We start from the raw sequence: 9059 nt of genomic DNA on the forward strand, positions 1-9059 counted from the left end.
GAAACCTGAGCCACGTGGGCAATGTTTGTGTCATGCTTCTCAAACTACTGAGTGACAATATGTGCTCTGCAGTTTGATTTGTGGTAGACAGTGTCATTGTGATCTTGAAAGGGACCCTTCTTGGGGAAGAAATGCACAGCATGTTGTGGAGCTGAATTAAAACAGTAAGCATCAAAGCAATATAGCTGGACTGACTGAAAATTAAACACTTTAATAAAAATGACATTATGCATTCATTGAAATTCATTGCATGCACATGTTCAGAGAACATATCCTACTATAAAAATTACTATATATTAGGTGTTTTTTTTAATTGTGAACCTTCATTAATGAAAAGTAAACCTATAAAGTAATAATGAAAGGCAAATGTATAAGATTTTATTTCAACAGTTGGATTGGCTGCGTGTGGACAAATTATAAAGAATTCAGGACCGTTTTAAAATTTAAGTTTTGAAATAAGTTTAAAATGACTCTGTATATGATTCTCTATCCTCTGTGATTCTGTTCATCTCAGTTGGGAAGATGACGTGATTGAGGCAAACACTGCCAGTGATGATTGGCAGCTTTGTATGTGACCCACAAAACTTACTGACCCTGAGAGAAGGCTTTCAATTCCCCCAACATAATAAGGAGAATATTCAGCTCACTTTATGTATCAAGCACTTCACAGTCAAACTTGAGCTCGGGATGTCAGTAACATTTATAAGGGTGTGAGCCGGCATGACATCTCGTAAGATAGGAATCTTGAAGGGCTGACTGGGGCACACTGTTCATTCAAAGCCGGGTTGCTTTACTTTGCTTCTTAATGTCAGAGAAAATGACTGAAAAGTTGTGCTGTGCTGTCGAATAGTTATCAGTCCACTTTGTTCAGTAGTTTATTTTATCTGTTAATATAAATATATATATATATATATATATATATATATATATATATATATATATATATATAAGCTAAACTGGAACCTTCTGAGTATCACTTCTGAGTAACCAAATATTGCTTTGGGAAAACATGCAATGCTACTCCTAACCGAACACAGTATCCCTCTTCATCTCCAGTGATTAATGAGAGCGCCGGCGTTTGGTCTCAGTGAGGGTCCTCCTCTTGTCATTGTGGGCTTATCAAGCTTTCAGCAGCTCAGCACGGAGGGGGATTTTTCACCGCTTGCTCCACGCTTCAGCGTCTCCCGGAAACTCGGTGAAGCTCGGGGGAGGAGACCCGGCCTCGGTGGCCCGGTGTGCGGGAGCGTCGCTCAAAGGATCCCCCCCCCCCCCCCCCCCTGGGCCAGATCCGTCGCACGCGCTCAAACCGCCCGCGTCGGCCCGGCGCCAGCTCAAACCTCCAGCCGCACGGTGCCGGTGAACTTGCGGCGCGGGACGCCGAGGCCTGGACGCGGACCAGGAGCTAGCGCGCTTTAACACATGTGAAGGAGGGGGTTAGCGGGCACTTGGAAGCCTTCCCGGAGCAGTGAGCCGAGGAGCAGGGCTGGGGTCCTGCCAGGAACTGGCAGCCAATCCGTGTACCCGTGTCACCGATCTCACGGCTGGTGTCAACAGTGCTAGCGCGTTCTGTTTCAGTCAAACATGGAACAAAGCATGAACAGTCAAGGGTACATCAACCCCTTTTAAATATGCACTCTCTACAATAACACATCGACAGCACATCAACAACTCCTAGTAACGTGTAGTGGATGACACCATTGTCAGAGCCGACCAACAGTTTTGAGTGTGGGATGGATTTCTTGCTCATCCTGGGCCAATCGGCACATAAACAGATGTGTGGGAGGAATTTGACTTATTTTGTTTGGACTGGCATCTTGTGCTCTGTGAGCGTCCATGACCAGGGGCACTAGCTGAACTCCATGAGAGGAATGCCATTTCCAAGGGGGAAGTAAACACTCAAACAATGTTCATACCACTTCCACTTACACACATTATTTTATTTTTATTTTTGTGAAACAAGTGAAATGAAGCTCTTCTTTCTTTTACTTGTGAAGGAGGATTGAAAGTAAGCTTGAAGTCACACCATTAGAAAGAAAATCAAACCAGCAAGCCATTGCTGAAAAGCAGCCCTGGAGGGAGGAAGGACTGAACCGTGGGTATATTATAAATAAATAAATAAATCAGTTTTTCACTGAAACTAATCATGTGGCTTTCTCAACTGACACAATACCACGTTTCCACAAAAAAAGGAATTTGGAAGCATCTGTCTTAGAGGCTAATGTGCACATAAGTTTAAGTAATTGTTGTGCTCCAAGATAAATTCAAGATTTTAATGCAAGGGTGTCTGACTCCAGTGCTGGAGAGCTGCAGTGTTTGCTGGTTTTTGATGTCTTTTAATGATTGTATAGGCCCACCTGTAACGACTAGCATTTAAAAAAGATCCAATCAAGAGCCAGTCTACGGTGAAGAAACCTTAAGCTAAAGAGACAACAGCAAAAGCTAAGTTAGCGAAAATAAATGGGGGAGGAGTTGCTTACACAGCGATTCTTAGAGCATTGCAATGCACTGCCAATACTGTACCTGATTTAGCTGGATTGATTGCCTGCTAGTTAGATATTGTGCAATCAATCAAAAAATTAAGAGTGAAGTCAGTAGCTGTAAAACGAGAATGCAAAGTCCTTTATGAAACTGAACTATACGATTGAAATTACTTTCCTTCATAAATTTCTTCATAATGGAAGTATTTTTACGAGGTATGCAACGGATCCACTAACTTAGATGCCTCAGCAGTATTGAGGTAAGCCAGCAAATATTGGATGCTGTTCATACAGTATGTGTTTCATTGAAAGAGTGTTGTCATTCAATATCACTGCATGGTATGGGAACATTAACTGTAAATACAGCGGTAAGATGACAAGCATAGTGAGCACCGCCAGTAAGATCACTGACAGCTGGGATTACCATGTGAGCACGTTTTATTAAGCTCTGTTCTTGTAGGCGGTACATGGTGCCCTTGGCAACAAATAAAATACACAAGAAATCTCTTATTCCATTTGCAATCAATGTCCTAAATTCCCAGTAAATCAGGCCATGATGAAATGCCCCATGTTTCTCTTATCTAATGTAGGGGTTTTAGCCATGTTGAACTGTTTTGTATACTGTGTGTGTCAAAGTCTTTTAAACTGATAGATGGGCCATGGGAATTTTCCACATGTACTGTTCTATTCTATTGTAATAGTGGGCATGAATTACAAAATGTTTCACATGTTTTGTTGAAGATCAGCAGCTTTTCCTCATCAACCAAATGGGTAATGTAACTCTCTCTGTGGCTTCCAGTGGCTCTACCTTTATGCTTGGCTAACACACATACATATGACTGGATTATAATATGTAACATATACACGTATTTAGTTTAATGAATTGGTTTGCAAAGGTCACTGCTGATTGAAAGGATACCACAAAAAACAGCACTGTGACCCTCTAGAATATGACACCCCTGTTCTAATGAACAATAGCCTGTGATGAGTTCAACCTCTTCCACTGTTGTGTGCGTGCGTGTGCGCGACTGCATTCTTTCCCTTATATGTGTCAATACGGAATGGAAATGCTAAATCAAATATTCTCACAATATGATCTGCTATGGGATTGTAACAATTGAAATTAAGACAAAAAAGGTTAAAATATAAAAAAATGAAAAATAACATAAATAAAAACATGTATTGTGGTGTCATTGACCTGAGAACCAAACTCCTCTCAAACTGGTGATATTATGACATCTCAAAAAAAGGAAAAAAAAAAAAAAAATACTCCTAATTCCCACCAAACCAATGCATAAAATGTTCATTACCTCCAGTCCCAACGGCCTTTCTTCCCCAGATGGGTGCATGATCAATGTCATTCTCTTACCACCAAAGACATCTGCTGACTTTGCTTAAAGTCAGTTAAATTTGCTAACTAACATCTGCTAACACCTGGTTCACATCTCTGATATTCCTTGCATGCATCTTAACATGACAGCCTTGTGTCAGGTAAATTATTGGGCAAGAGGCAGGAATACACCCTGGACAGGCTGTCAATCTACTGCAGGACACACACACCATTCACTTGCACACTCAAACCTAGGGGCAATTTAGGGTCTCCAGTTAGCCTACCTGCATGTCTTTGGACCGTGGGAATAAACCAGAGTATCTAGAGGAAACCCACACGGACACAGGGAGAAAGACCCAGGCCAGGATTCGAACCCAGCACCTTCGTGCTATGAGGCGACAGTGCTACCCAATGCTGTCGCTGTGGGTTTGGTGGTATCCATGGTTGTCCCCATATTTATTATAAATGGATGGACTTATAAGTGGGATGTAACAATTCCACAGTACACTGCTTTAAAAGCTGGATACTATCATAATAGCAAGCCATATGCTGACACACACAAGCTTTAAAGACATTGCAAGCAGGTGTTATTTAATCTGTGATTGCATTTTGTTACTGAAGGCAGCAGTTCCTACCATGCACAATATGCAATTATGTTAGAACCAGTAACATCAACAGCTGTTCAAGTGTAGCCCTAGCCATGTACCATATTGGAATGGCTTATCATGGCACACTTTACACTTATTTGACTGTTATAATATATTTAAAAGAAAGCCTGAAAAACTAGAACATTCAAATAGGAGCCCGAGAGCTCTTCACATGACATCCAGTACAGATCATATATGTCGCTGGGTAGGTCAACAGTTTTTGTATGTTCAGAATTTCCAACCTTTGTGCATGTGTGTGTGTGTGTGTGTGTGTGTGTATGTGCGTGTGCATGTTCAGCATTCCAAAAGTCATTATATTCTGCATTGGCTGAATACTGCTTATGTAAGAAATCACATCAATCACTCCTACACATTTTGTGTGAAGCTTTGTCTACGTTGGTTGTACGTATACTTCATAATATGCCCCAGTTTAAACAGAAAGATAAACCTGAACATAAGGAAAAGAAAAAAAAAAAGACAATATGGTAGGCAGAACATAGAAACAAGACTCCTGAATTGACAGACATTCACCTCTGGTTAAAGGCTCATTCAGAGGAACAGAAAAGGTTCTGTGTAAAGTAAAAGAGGGTGTCTGTTTCTGATACAATGCAGCAGAGGGCAACCCTGTGGTTTAATGGTTTGGTAAAAAGGCCTAGTAACTTTCTTATTTGAAACCCCAAGTGGGGTTCACAACTGTTCTGCCCTTGAGAAACAAATGGAGCTTAAATTGTATCGAGGGTGGGTGCATTGGGGGGGGTGGTTGTGGTGGGTGGTGTCTGACAATTATGGACACCTTGTCACGATGCCTAGAACCTGCTCTTATAAAAGAAAAATATGATTAAATTTTAATGAACTGTTTATGACAAAACGAGCATTGACTGTATAAAAAAAAAAAATAAATAATTGCATTGCCAACATCATGGCCTTATCATATTAAAATGATACAATACTGCTCTGACCCTCTGAAGTGCCACCTCAGTTATATTTATTCTAATTTAAATTCAGGCTCGCTCTCTCTCCTTCTCTGTCTCACTCTCCCTCCCACACCCCCTCCCCCCTCTCTCTCACACACACACACGCACACACAAGCAATTATAACTGCTTAACTGGAGTAATGTTGAGAACATTGTTGGCCCTCACGTACTAGTAGTTGTTTCTGTGGGCACAAGGGGGCGCTATAGTGCAATATAATGCATATGCCACCCTGTGAAAGAAAACAGAATTACATTAAAGATTGTGAAGACCCAAAATTGAATATGTTAACCTTAATTAAAACGCCTCTTCTTCTCCACCTCACTATTGCATTTTCCATTATACTGAGGAAAATACAATTAATTTGTTTAATTACAGTTTTCTGTAGATAATAAATAAATAAATAAATAAATAAATCACACTAGTCTGAATTTATTCCGTCACATGTGGATATTTACAGGCTATGATATTTGATATATACTTAATTTAAAAGACAGATCGCTGGATTGAAATTCGTTTTATAGGCACAGAGATGTACACGATTGATTGTTTTCTGCCTTGTCCGGTGATATAAGTTAGAATATTTAATCAGGTAGAATAAGTGACATCAGAGAAAGATAAGCGATTGAATAAAAAGGGTGTGAAAAGTACTAATTAAGTCCAGTGAAATGGAATGGAATTTGACTGATTGTGTGATATTCCGTACAGCAGACACTACATTGTCACACTATCTTGATTTCAGTGTGAATGCCCTTTACATTTCAATGTTTTGTTTCCCCCCTAAACCAGCGCAATAGGCTCTGTGCTTGGAAGGTACTTTCACAGTAGCAATTTTCTAGTTTTCCTGTTTTCAGTTTCCAGTTTTATTTATTTTTTGTATTTATATGTATTTTTTTTTTTTTTTTTTGTGAAATTGCTGCATTCTGATCAAACTGTCACCTATAATCAGACATTTCACAAACACTAAAATGGGGGAGGGGGGCAAAACCGTTTCATAAAATAGATAAAATTTCAATTTTTTGTTTTTTCCCTGTCCTTTCCAATGAAATTAGACCAGCAGTGGTTTATTCTCTTCAGTTATTATGAGAACAATAATCTTTCAAATGGGAATTGCACACTACAGGATCTAGAAGTGAGATCAAATGAGAACGAGAAAGACGCGAAGAAAGACAATAACCTTGAGTGCCATTAGGAATGAGATTCAGAAGCGGACTTTGCATTTGAACACATCTTGAAAACATCCAATTTCTTTGCCGGGAAAATAAGCCTGGCAAACATTTCAATTATTTTCTGTTCTGAAAAGAAAACCTCCATAAAAAAAGAAAAGCAGCCATACCACGGCAGAAAAAAGATAACAAAACTCGGCTTGCTTTTCGCAGGGCGGCATATTCTCGCATCAAACGCAGCACTGCTGCTCAGGGTTACAATATCAGACGGCGGGATGCAGAACTCAGCTCCTTGAAGCCTGCAATCCAATAAGCTTCCCAGCTGCTGTTCAACCACAAAACCGCTGAACTGGGGAGCGATGCTAGATATGATCAATCAAGACGATGTTTAATTGAACGAGGTGGTTAAGCCGTACGTCTCGAGATAAAAAACCCCCAGACGACCGAGTCCCTCTGGGATCCACGCTCAGGCACCACGCCGTGGAACAAGGTCGAAGGAGGGCCTTTCCGCTCGTGAGAAGACTCAAGCGGTCGAGCGCCCCGAGAGGGTGCAGGTACGCCCCCCCCCCCCTCCATAATCGTTTGATCGGATTTGGAGCGCGGTGCCGAGACACAGCCACGGTCATAAATGAAAAATTCCAGGGGGCAGGAGCACGGTTCACCTCTGGCAGGAAGTGACCTTTCGTTACATCGCTGACCTCACTGGGCGAGAGAAGGGAAGAGAGGGGGGGAGATGTGTGTGTCTGTGTTTTGGGCTGGGGGGGGTTGCTGGTATTGTACTCAAGCATAGAGCCACAAAAGGTCCATTATTTTGGTGAGACAGCGATACCCGCACAATAGTGTTTGTCAGAACAGAGAGGTGGACTTGGAGAGAGAGCAGAAGCTTGATTGTTACCTCCTTTGATGTTTGGACCCACACCATTACTTCTACCCCATTTATTCAGGTTGAATCATATTTGTGAAATCAGTTTGATGAGTTCAGACTCCGTCAAGATTAAGGGCAGTGGAAGTGCGATGATTCACCGGATTATTTTAACTGTGCATGTGTGTGTGCCTGTGACATCCTCACAGGGCAGTTTACACATGCAAACAGTGCACTTGCATTGAAAATATCCATTTTTTGCCTTGACAAACTTCAACCCCCTTCTGCTTCTATAACAAGTTCAATGATTTTTCAAAGGTGAACCTCTTTCTTTTTGGAAATTGGGCTGCTTGGAGTCCTTTTCTGTTTTTTTTTTTTTTTTTTACACAGGTCCTTCTGTCACTGGACAAAGAGAGTGCAATGCATCCTGCCTTCCTCAATAGCTCATTTCACTACTGTCTGCTTCCATAACATTTCATCTTATATCTAAACCATTTTATGGCAGTCCTTCAACATGTCGTTCTTTTACTAATTCTGCAACTCCAAATGCCAACTCCCCCAAAATCTGATCTTGAGCAACCCCTCTACCTCTTCATATGTCTTCTTAAACACATTCCCCCACTTCTCCAACATTTCAACCCACTCCGGGCAACAATACCCTTTAGTCCTGCCTGCACAATGTTTAGTATCATTCACTTGCCAGGAGCACTAGATACCCATCTAGCAAAGTTATAACGGAACTTGCATTTGATGGTATTTCCCCTGTTGGAGAAGATTGGGCAGGGACAGTTTGGTGGGTTGAATGCGCTTCTGAGCTGATGTTCTTGGTAGTGGTGGGCCCTGAAGGGTCTTGTTATTACAGCTGGTACGTAGGATGCCATGCGCTCTGATGTTAAGTCCCTCAGGACTGGTGATTGTAGCCAGATGCCTCCCCTCCCCCACCAATGACTGTGTCGGTCTTTTGAGAAGCAAGAGATGCCTCGAAACCATCCATTTGATTCTGTAGCTCAAGGTCACCTTGGAATATGGCTGTGGCTGCAAGTAGCTATTCAAGTCCATCAACCAACTGTTATTTAAAATATGTGCATGCTTCATTCCTGATTGCCTTTTCTTCATAACCTCCCAGAATTTCTGTTCTGGGAGTTGGACAGGTCAAACGGATCAACCATGGTGGTTCTTAAAAAGGTGGTTCTAGGGCCATTCAGTGAGAATACTAAAACCGTGGAGAAAGTTTACAGTTGAATGTGACCATTCATCATGTAATCATTCATGAATGCCTTAGGGGATGACACTAGGTCTGTACAAATACTTTCTGCCAGCCTCCTCCAGCTAATGCTCAATGAATTGTTTCAGGGAAGTACAATTTCAATATTGTTTAAGCTGCAGCTAAGCTCTCCGCAGTTAAACTCATTAACACTGCAGGGTATATAATTATTTTCAAAGCAGTGAGCCTCAGCCACATGCCACTCAACTGTGGAGGGAGGCCTCCCCTGGGACCAACAGCTAATGTGCGTGAAACTCACCTCCATCACACTGCCATGGCATTTCATATCTAATATCTCCCATGTAACAGTTCTACCATCTGTTTTCCCAGCCTGAGGTTCA

The sequence above is a fragment of the Anguilla anguilla genome, chromosome 7 (assembly GCF_013347855.1).
Source record: "Anguilla anguilla isolate fAngAng1 chromosome 7, fAngAng1.pri, whole genome shotgun sequence".
NCBI lineage: Eukaryota > Metazoa > Chordata > Actinopteri > Anguilliformes > Anguillidae > Anguilla > Anguilla anguilla.